Source organism: Mustela lutreola, chromosome 2 (genome assembly GCF_030435805.1).
Source record: "Mustela lutreola isolate mMusLut2 chromosome 2, mMusLut2.pri, whole genome shotgun sequence".
In the NCBI taxonomy this organism is placed as follows: Eukaryota; Metazoa; Chordata; class Mammalia; order Carnivora; family Mustelidae; genus Mustela; species Mustela lutreola.
In genome coordinates, this window is record NC_081291.1 from 100,539,992 (window position 1) to 100,550,845 (window position 10,854).

The 10,854-nt window shown below is 49.6% G+C and overlaps 1 protein-coding gene across 6 annotated transcripts in view; it reads right to left on the bottom strand.

The window, feature by feature from the left end:
- Nucleotides 1-10,371, bottom strand: part of NMNAT3 (nicotinamide nucleotide adenylyltransferase 3) — a 125,582-nt gene extending 115,211 nt beyond the window's left edge. The window contains exon 1 of one of the 6 annotated variants that reach the window (XM_059162780.1): nucleotides 10,150-10,368. The gene's annotated coding sequence lies outside the window, so the exon portion shown is untranslated. The other 5 variants (XM_059162779.1, XM_059162786.1, XM_059162781.1 and 2 more) reach the window with 5 other exon arrangements.
- Nucleotides 10,372-10,854: the final 483 nt, after the last annotated feature.

Genomic DNA, 10,854 nt, shown 5'->3' on the forward strand with positions numbered 1-10,854 from the left:
ACCTCTGACCCCCAAGGAGGTAGCAGAAACAACCTGAGAGGGGCACATAGTTGGCTGGCCACATGAGAACAGGAATCCTCTAGAACAAGTAAAAGATGTTGACCCTGCGTGCCTATGGGAACCACAAGAGGTCCCATTCAGCAGGCTACCAGATACAAAGGTCTGGCAGAGAGGGGGTGTATGGAGATGGGGATGCAGGGGGCATCTATGTAAAAGTGAAAGTTAAAAACCAGGGTCATGGATGAAATCATCCAGGAGGAGTGTACAAGCAAGAGGAGGCCAAGGGAAGAACTCCTGGGCCCCCCCCCCCCCATCAAATGCCAGCAGAGGAAAGGCAGCAGGGAGAGAAATCAAAGCAGCAGCAATCAGGCAGGAAGGAGGAAAATCCAAGAAAGAAGGGTTCAAGAGCAGAGCATGGTCAGAGCCATCCCAGGTTGTAGAGAAGAAACATGCAAGGAAGGCCCAGGAGACTTGGCAGTATGGAGGTCACTGGTAACCTACAGCAAAGTAGCCCTCCTAAAGTGGGAGAGGAAGAAGTTAACATTTCAATGCACAGGACACCAAACAGCAAATAATCTGGAGCTCTCTGCTTTATCTTCTGAGAAACACTAAAGGAAAAAGGGAAGAAAGGAAAAACATCAAATGCACGTGGTGGAAGAGAAAAAGGACAGGAGACAAACACTGACAGATGGAATAACCACCATCTGCATGCAGAGACATGAATATAAAGGCACAAGGTGAGCCAACCAACTGCCTCCTCTTGCATTCTTTTTTTTTTTTTTTTTTTTGGTAGAGAGGCTAGGAAAGATTCCTTTGCTAACAGTTCACAGCAATGGCGAGGATGAGTAAAAAGATGTGCAAGGCAAGGAGAGCACTCCGGCTCTGCCCAGTGAGCCAGTCCTGACAAGGGCCATGGCTGCAGGGGCGCCTCGCCGAGGGGGAAGCAGGAGGTCAGACCACAGTAATGTCTGCCACACAGGACGCGGGGACGGGGCATTCACACCAGCAACTCACCATCTCATTCTTTGCAGAATAATGCATGCGGAACCGCGGCTGGAAGGAAAATGGCCACATTTCTCTAAAACACTGGGATCTTGAATCTTTTCTACACAAATTCTAAAAAGCCCATAACTCAACGCAAAGGGTTTAGCCACTCAACTTTACTGGGCTCATTACATGAGCAATTTTACATCATGTCCTGGAGTAAGGCCCTCATTTATGGTGACAAACATACCGATAGACTTGGTAATAATAAGTACACAGAAAATGTTTCTAGAATCTGCATTACCCTCCCCCAGATTTCTGCCCCTATTCCTCCTTCATGCATAGAAAACAAAAAACAAGCATAAAAAATGGACTGAGACCCACAAAACTATAGAGTGAATTAAGTTGAAATGTCAACACACCCATTTGGTGCGCCTCAACTGTGAATAGGTATTTTGATGAAGAGCTTAGTAAATCTTTAATTGGAGATGGAGTGTTTCTACATAAAGGCGATGACTAGAAAACATTTATCAGAGAGCCTAAAGCCATAACTATAGAAATGTTCTCCCATCCTTTGGTATTAGTGTCAGTACGGTGAATACTATATTAATATTAAAACATGGCACTGGAGATATAATCGTGGGTTGACAAATGAGTTTAAATGTTATCTCCCAATGAGTTTTTCTTTAACATCATCTTAATGTACTTGAGAAATAACAGAAAAAAGTCAAGGTACATCAGAGGTGGAAACATTGCTATGATAAAGATCAATCTCACTACACACTCAGGCCCTCTTCCAGAGTGGTGGGTCTCAAACTGCACAGCTGTGAACACAGCTGTGAACACTGTCCTGCTGCTTAGGTCACATATTAATACTCTATCCCAGTTAAGGGAAAATGTGGCAGTATTTTTCTTAAAGATGTCAGTTTTTCAGAAACTTCTGGGGTTGGTTACTATTTAACGCAGTCTTCAATTTAATATAAAAGGGTCTCTGATTCAGCACATAATTGTGAATTTGGTTATTTTTAGTTTAGCACATTGATAATGTTCATGGTGCTTGGGGAAGAATGTCACAGCGGACGCTGTCAGTGCTGTGCCAGGAGCATTCAGGCCTCACTGTTTTTGTTGTTGTTGTTAATTTGCTCTTTTAAGATTTTACTCATTTATTTGAGAGAGAGAGCACGTGCCCATGAGCTGCAAGGCGGGGCAGAAGGACAAGGAGACTCCCTGGCTGAGTGCAGAGCTCGAGCACAGGGTCTTGGGGTCATGACCTGAGCTGAAGGCAGATAACTGAACCGACTGAGACACCCAAGCACCCCTAGGCCTCACAATTTCAAGGCAAGCCAGCTTGACTTCCACGTGCTCGGCAGTCTCCCTTAGCCCTGATGCTTCACCGGGGAAATGGAAGCTACCAGAAAGCCCAGAGAATTAACTCCACGTAAAAAGCAATGCTCAACCAGTGATGGACAGCAATGGTGGCTGTATATTCAGCCCCTACTCCCCATGAGAGGCTAACTCTGGGATAGGTGCTCTACACTGGCTGCCAGAGTTTAAGCTCTAGTGGTCCACACTGCTGCCCTGCTCAAACGATGTGCTTGTCTGGCTTGTTTTCCTATTTTCTGCTAGGGCTTCATGGAATCTCCTCCCAGGTAAATCACCAGACTCAAACTCTTGTCTCAAATAAAAACCCCTGTTATGATGTCCTAGTGTATAAGAACTGCTGCCTTAGGACACATCACTGGTCATGCACTAGCTCCTTGCCAGTGCGAGGTAGAGAGGACACATGGGTTTAAGGACAACCCAGGGACAGCTGGTATTAAGAATACAAAACCCAGTCCCAGAGGTACTGGAGGACAGAGGCCTGAGCAGGACAGCAGGGCTGCCCCAGACAACTACTGACTTAGGAAGTGTGTGTGGGTGTGTGGGTGTGTGTGTGTGTTGAGGGCAGAGGATGCTGAAGCTTTACCAACAAGGATCTCAAAGACTGTAAACCCAAATCCCCTGTCCCCACAGTCGCAGTGAGGCAGAAGGATGAGGGAGGCTCGAGGAAAGGCAGAAGGGCAGAAGCTGCAAGGCAGGGAGGAGCTGTAGACTTTTCCACCTGAATGACCCCCCACCCCCACCCATGCCGCCCCCTGGTGTCTGATTCTCTGAGCCAGAATGAGCACATCTGTTGGCCACTCAGCTTGTGGACGCAGAGCATGTCCTTTGCCCAGAGACACGGAGGCAGGAAGCCAACCCCAGCGTTAGAAATTATTGATTGACAAATTTAATCAGGAGAAGGCCATAAATGTAGTGCCCTTAAACCTGCCAACAACGTAAAGGTCATTATTTAACTTGGCTTGTTTTAGGATTTTTTTTTTTTTTTAATGGAGAGTCAAAATACAATATAGAAAGTTAGAAATGTGGAAAAAAAAGTTATCCCTAGTTTCCCCATTCTGGAGAAATTCTTGTTCCCTTTGAGTCATCTCTTGCAGACTATTTTCCTGAATCCGTACTTAATAGAGTAGCATTCTGTTTGCTGAGCATGTAATGACTTCCCAAGCTACTAATCTCCATAGTTTTAAGTACTGCATAATATTCCATCAACCTAATTTTCTGGAGCTTGACTATAGTCTATGTTACATATTCAGGTCACTTGTAAGTTTTCACCATTATAAATAATGATGGATCTTTATACAGTGGCTTTTTTCACTTTTCAAATTATTTTTTTAAGACAGAATCCCAGAAGCCAACGGACTGGTAGCATTCCAGGGACCCCTGAAAACGGCAGCCTTCCCACTTGTATTGTCCGCAGTCCTCTGATGACTCATAAAATATAAAGTGGGTACAACACTGGCCTCCGTCTTCTCTCTCTCTCTCTCTCTCACACACACACACACACACACACACACACACACAAAGACAAGACTGATCAACAGCATTATAAAAATTACATAGAAGAGGACCAGATGGAAGAAATAAAAAGCAAGGCAGTCTTTGATACTAACCATAGGGTCTGTGCAATAAACACTTATTTCTGATCTTTCAAAATGAAAGTGGCTAATAATTTCAAGTTAGACTCCTCCACACTAATTCATGTAACAGGCATTCTGCCCTAATGACCACCTGCTCAGAGAGAGACTTCTAGCCTTTGAAAGCCTGCTCCTTACCCGGCCTGCTGTTACTCCCTTCCTGACACTGCCTTTCATGCTCTTCCACAGGCCACTTACTGGGCCCAAACCTGCATTAGTCCCCTCACTTGTTTTCATCATTCTTTTCACTCCTCAATGGCAAAAGGCTTTCCAGCGAGCACACTGGCTGACAGCAGAGTTGCTGATGGCTGCCGCAAGGATGGAATTAGGTCGAACTGCACTGGTCAGCGCTGCTCCACACTCCCTCCTCTGTCAAACACTGACCTGGGGAAGGACCAGAATCAAGGCACTAAACCCTTTGTGTGTGCCTCCAACAATGTTCACTCTGCTGCTGCAAGTCACTGGGAGGAGTTGGAACTGCCTTGACAGTTCCCTCACATAGGAGAAAGCCAGGGAGGAGGGAAAGATGGGCGGGATGGGGGGGAGCAGGAAGATTGGTTCTAATTTAAAACCATCTTAGGAGGTCGGGTGACTGATGGACGCATTTACTCCCCAGAACCTTTTTTCTTAAGTACCTACCACTTAACGTGTACTTCCAAAGGGAAGGAGTACCATTATCGTGCGTCAGCCTTATGGGAGGGAGATTTCCAGAGCCCCTTCTTTCCTCCATTGGCTCAGGGCCACATGGTGACAATCACATGAGAGCTGTGCCCTGAGAACCCAGCAGTCATACCCAACCCACCGAAATTGGCCTTCTCAATTTCTGCCCAGCAATGCTACTCTCCTTCCTTTGCTTCGGGGAAGATGGTAGCTCATCTCTTGTAACAGGGTCCACATTTGAGACTGGCAGGGGTGGAGGGTGGGGAACGAAGACATATTTTGTCATCTGCTCTGGCCAAATAAAATAACTCTCTGGCAATATTCAGTCCTGAAGACAGAATGGTTCCTGGAGCTGTTTGGCTCGTGTCTTATTTAAAACCCGTCTTTCTGTGTTATTTTCTTCTAGCTCTCATTGGAACTGCATGTGCTTGAAGGCAGGCATGGGGTCCCCCGGAGGACTGTGCTGGGACAGTGGGCTCTGTAGGAGTCCAGGCCCTGTGGGCTAGCCCTGCCATAGGTGCCAGCAGCCAGGTAGCCCCGCCCTCCTGGACGAGAGCAGCCAGCTTGCACTCCTTTCCTCCCAGATGGCAGGTCCCTAGCTCCAATGTGAGAAAAATCTATGCTGGAACCTCACTCAGCCTGTGTGCACAGGGCTATCAGAGAAAGAGAAAACAGGCTTTCAGATGGAGCCAGTCACTCAGAAGGAAGCAAGCACCAGAGCCCACCCCCTAGATTTACCCTCAGTGACCAGACAGACATCTATTTGCTGCCACTACCCGGCACATGTGTGAGGCTGAGGATGGGAGCATCCAATGAGACAACTTCCAAAGAGGGCTCTGCAAACTTCAAAGGGTTAAGTAAACTGAACATTAGCATTCCTCTCCCCATTCCGAGGCTAAAGCACAACAACGTTTTAAAGTACGCATTCTTATAAGATGACCTTGGCAGTATAAACCACAGTTTACCAGAATTTATAGAAAAATGACATCCACCGGTCTTCAAAGGTATATAAATAAATGAGTATGAGCCTCAACCAACATTTATGGACACATTCTACACGGATACTGAATAGATTTCTGCAATCGTCCCACCTTTTCACATTCTCATGGCATGCCAGGCTCTCCTTCCTGACAGTTAATACCCGACAGTTCATACCATGACAGCATGTGTGCTCATGTCCGCCTTTCTTAATAACCTGTCTCATGATGCCCGTGGGCCCCCTGAGGGCTGAGACGGAGTTGCTTTGACTCAGCCTTCTAATCCCCACGACCCTGCCTGAAGAATTTATAAGAGAAAGAAAGGAAAGGGAGATAGGCAGGGAGGGAGGGAGGTCAAGGAGCCAGGCCCGGTGCTGGGGACCAGGAACGCTCAGTCCAAAAGCTGTGGAAGTTCTTACAGCCCAGCGAAGGGCAAGTCGGGGTCAGCTGGAGAAGGGCATGCCTGGCAGCAGTGGCCACTGGGACTGTGGGAAGGCAAAACCAATTCAGAAAAGCTTCCCTGCAATAGGGCTGTGCCTCCGCAGCTGCTCCAGGAACTCCGGCTTTAGGGGCAGTTCTGGTCAGGGGCAGCGATGGCAGAGAGGCATGGAGATGCAGATCAGACCTACGAGGGAAAGGAGGCCAGCCCCAGAGATGGCACTCCTAGGGAGATAGAAAAGACAGCCCTCACTTCCAGAAGATGCCACTTTCACCCAAAACCCCATCACGGAGAAGCTTAGATTTACCCAGACTCATACTAGTAATAGAACGAATGCCCTTCTATTCCTGCTTCCCAGATTGGGGCTGTGGGTCTGTGTGTAGGTGAGGGAGACAACAATGAGGGGGCCGTCAGCCCCCCGTGGCTGGTTAAACACCACTATGCCCAAGTGCGAGGCTGAACCAGTGGGGTAGCAGCCGCCATCCTGTGGCCTGCCCTGCAAGATGGGATCCGTCTGTCTTCACCAGGGAACCGTGATAAATGAGCAAAGACAGACACTGGTCAGGACCAGCCACTTTATTTAAGAGCTTCGACAGCCCAAAGTGGTTTTACATAGAGGCACGGAAGATTTATCTCGATGATAAAATACCTGAACTTGAAAGGCACATAAATTATTATTTTGCAGGGTTTTTCCCTTTTAAGATTTCACATAGTCAAGTGCTTTAAGTAATGAATGAAATGCACATAAAGTTGACTTAATTTCACAAGAGTTGTCTGGTTCCTGTCTCCAGAGAGTCTTTGCTTCCAGAAGGGGCTGAGTTCAGAAGCAACGCCACCCCTCTGTGCCTTCGGCCTTCTGTTTCCACATCACAGCGGAGATCATTTGGAGGGCTGATAAATACGGTAATAATAACAGCAACTATTATACTGCTGAGCACTCACCCCACCGGGAGTCTGAGCACCAGAACAGCACCTCCTACGAGGAGCATTCCCACCGTAATACTCCTCACAGCCCTGGGAGTTCACACTACTGAGAGAGGGCTTCATCCCTTCCCTTTCCACCTCAAGCTTCCTAATTAAGTTCTTCTCTCCAGCACATCTCTTAACTAGGCAAGAGACCCTGCAGGAAAGCATCCCTGGTGGGAACTGAAAACTACCCCCTCAAACCAGAACAGCTGTCCTGAGCCAGCAAGGCCCCCAGGGCTGACCCTAAGGCCCCAATCGACCTGACCTTCACAGCCCAGCTTCCTATACTCACTGACCTTTGTCCCACCTTTTCCTTACATAAGCCTGGAAGTCGTTTTGGCACTTCGCCCACAACCTTTAAGATGTCAGTCTGCTGGCTCCCTGGTCCTAACCTCACTGAAATAAATTCCTTTCCTGTTTCACCACCACTGGTCCCTCTGCCTTTGGATTTTGCCAGCAGTGAGGGCCGAACCTGTCTGTTTGGGATTCCCCCGGCCCCCAGAGCCAGGTACTCCTGTATCCCTGCACTCCAGCTACCAATGATTTCCAGATTCCAAATGCAAAAACTGGGCCTTTGAGAGTTTCTATGATGCATGTGAGGTCACACAAGTAATTCTGTCAGACTCCAAACCTGCAGGGATCACCACAACGCGGCAACATACATGAAAACACTTGGCCAGGAGCAAGTACTTGAAAACACCTGCTTTTCTGCCCATATTCATACTCCTTTCTTTTAATCAGCACACTTTAACACAGAAAAGTCTGCTTGTGGGTATGCATCCATTCATCCAGGCACCATTCTTCTGGCCCCCATACTTTGCTGGATGCAGGATTAACCAGACTGCATTCCCCAGCACCCACACCAGCCTCAGGATATCACCATACCCCTCTGAAGGTTGGAGGCAGCACCTGGCAGGGGCAGCCCCTCACAGGAGACCCACACGGAGCTGTGGGTTAGAGGCAGAACGTGAACAAGACAACTTTAGTTAGATCTTTTTCACCTTAGTCCTCACCCCCTCCCTTACCCCTTAGCTTTTGCTTCTAAGGCCAGTCTTCAAGACCTCCAACTCCTGTGGCTCCCGGAGGCCTTTTATCATGCAGAACATTCCTCTCTCTGATGCCTGCAGAAGCTTCCCAGTAAAACCAGGGCCAAAGATAACCCAGCTCCTCAGCTAATCACCCAGCACAGACCCTCAAAGCCACCCCCTCACACCCACCTCCCTCGCCTGGTTTCACCAACTTTTACCCAAAATAAAGAATAAGAACAACAGCATCAGCAGTAGCAACTTCCTACATGTTAGGCATTGATGTATTTTAGGTGCACTAACTCATTAAATCCTGTAATAATCCTCTGACCTAGGCACTATTATTACTCCTATTTTAGTTCTTTAGGAGAAGAGGGAGAGAGTACTTCTTCAGGGCCAACTATATGCCAGGCACTGGGAAGCGTGCACAGAGGATAAGTGACCTGCCCAGGGTCCATCACAGAGCTGGGAAGTAAGCAATAAAAATCTGGACCCAGGTCTGCAACAGCCTGGCCTACAGTCTCCCCCACCCACCCCCTGCCCTTCTCCATGGCAGGCACCGCCACGGTCTGCAAGGGAGAACAGAGTGGCTGCACAAAGACAGCCCTCTCTCCCTCTTTCTCCACACCCTTCTGTTAACATCTGTCCTGTTTTTATTACCACTACCCACAAACAGTGCCAGTCTCCTCTCTCAACTGTGTTCGCCCACTCTCTGAGCCTCCCAGCCAGTTTTCATGCAGCAAATCCTAAAGCTTACAGCAACCGTGTAAACAAAGCCAAAGAAAGAAATAGGAAATTTCAAGCCAATAAAATACGCGAAGAGGCTGACAGGTGATCCCTGAAGTGCCAAACCGCCTCCTAAATCCCTGGGATTTCAAGATCTGGAGGTCCTCAGCTAGGGACCAGAGGGTTACTGCCTCTGGGGAGCGTTTTCCCCAGCTGTTGGGGATGATGCCACCAATGAAAGTGAGCAAGTAACTGATGGAGAGGGAGCCTTAACGTTTTGGAGCCTTAGGAAACTGGCTGTAACAGGTGAGGCTTTGTGGGAAATGAGCACCTCAGGAGGGTGAGGCGGAGTAGGAGGGCACTCCAGGAACACCAGAGAGTCAGAAGCCCACAGGCCGAAACTCCTGAGTTAGATTTCTCTCTGATCTCTCAGGGCCAGTCAGAAGTGCTACTTAAGTGTTTCCAGTACCCCATTTTAGAGAACGGGCGGTTGGAGACATCCTACTCACAAGGTAAGAGGACTCCAGGTGGGAAGTGATTTTGCGCAGAGGCAGGCACTCTCTTTAGAGCCCAGATCAACGTCCTCCTCCAACCAGAAACCTGTTTTCACCTGTACCTCACTGGCTGACCCCGGAACACCGCTAAGTCCTGTAAATTCAACACCTCAATCTTCAGTGGGAAGGCGCGTTCCTATTTTAGGGAGCGGAAAGTTCGGGAACTGGCTTCCCCCGAGCTCTCTGCAGCCAGGCACCACAGTCCTTCCTTTCCTCAAACAAGCCACCTTCTCTCCTAACAAAATGTGTTTGCTCTGTTGTCCTCCACTCTGGAACGGTGGGGCTCAGGCTGAAGTTGGCGCTCCCGTATCCTTCAGAGATGGCGGCCGCCGGTTAAACGCTCGCCCCGCGCCCGCACGCTCTTTCCGCAGTTCCACCGTTTACACTGTATCTGTAGATGATCTCCCCGCTGTGGGTCTTTCCCTCTAGACTGTGAGCCCCAGCGTGGCGAGCACCACGTGAGCTCGCCCACCTCCGTATGCCCAGCACTTGGCCGAGTGGTAGGCACTTGGTGGCACGCGATGCGTATGTGGGGACACGTCTTTGTATCTGCAAGCTGCCAGAGTGGGCCAAAGTGGGTTCCGAACTCTTTCTGTGTGCCGGCCTCGGGTCGGAGCCGAAGGCCTACTGGGGCTTAGGCTGACCCCGCTACGGGGAGAGCAGAAGGCGCAAGAGCCTGCAGGGGAGGCGTTCCGGCGTCCATCCTACCTAGGCCAGCTGCCGGGCTCCGCACCCCGCTGCCACCTGTCGCCCCCAGGTCTGGGCCGGCGCCCGCGAGGCTGAGGGCGGGCTGGAGGCGCTTACCTGCGCGTCCGGGCTCCGCAGAGGCTCTCTTTCGGTGAGCCTCGGGGGACTGCGAGGGACTGGGGAATCCGCCGCACCGAACCCGGGCTCCAAGACCGCGCAGGACGGCGCCTGCTCCGGCGGAGGAAGGCCCTCCGCGGCCGGACGGTCCCGGGACAAGGCCGCCCGGGGGCAAGGCCGCTCCGCCCCCACGCGCTGAGCGGGGCGGGCCCTACGGTGAACTTGACCCCGCGCTCCCCGGGAGGCCCGCTGTGGGCGGAGCCAGAGGAAAACTCCGCTCTGCGCCCCGCCCCCTCGCTGGGGACGGTCCCTAAGGGCGACCCGGCCCTGTGCTCCGCCTTTTCGAAGCCCCGCCTGCCTTCCCACCCTAGAACCCCACCTCTGCTCTCACCCACTGGTTTTTTTGTGTTGTGTGCCTCTTGGCTTGTAATTTTCCTGTTTTGTATTCCGTTTTATTTCTTGTTTTTATTTCTCTACTTTAAAAGATAGAATTAAAAGATATATCAAAGTAATACATGAACACTGTTTACAAAATAAAGTTATCTAAATGTTCTTACAATGAGAGCAACAAGCCCTTCTCCCTTGCTCCCCTTTGTATCAGTTCCTCCGTTTAGTTCTTCTGGTGGTCACCCCCTTGTCGCTAAAAAAAATAAGCTTACATAGCGATTTCTTGATTTATCTATTGACTTTCTGCCATGTTAGATG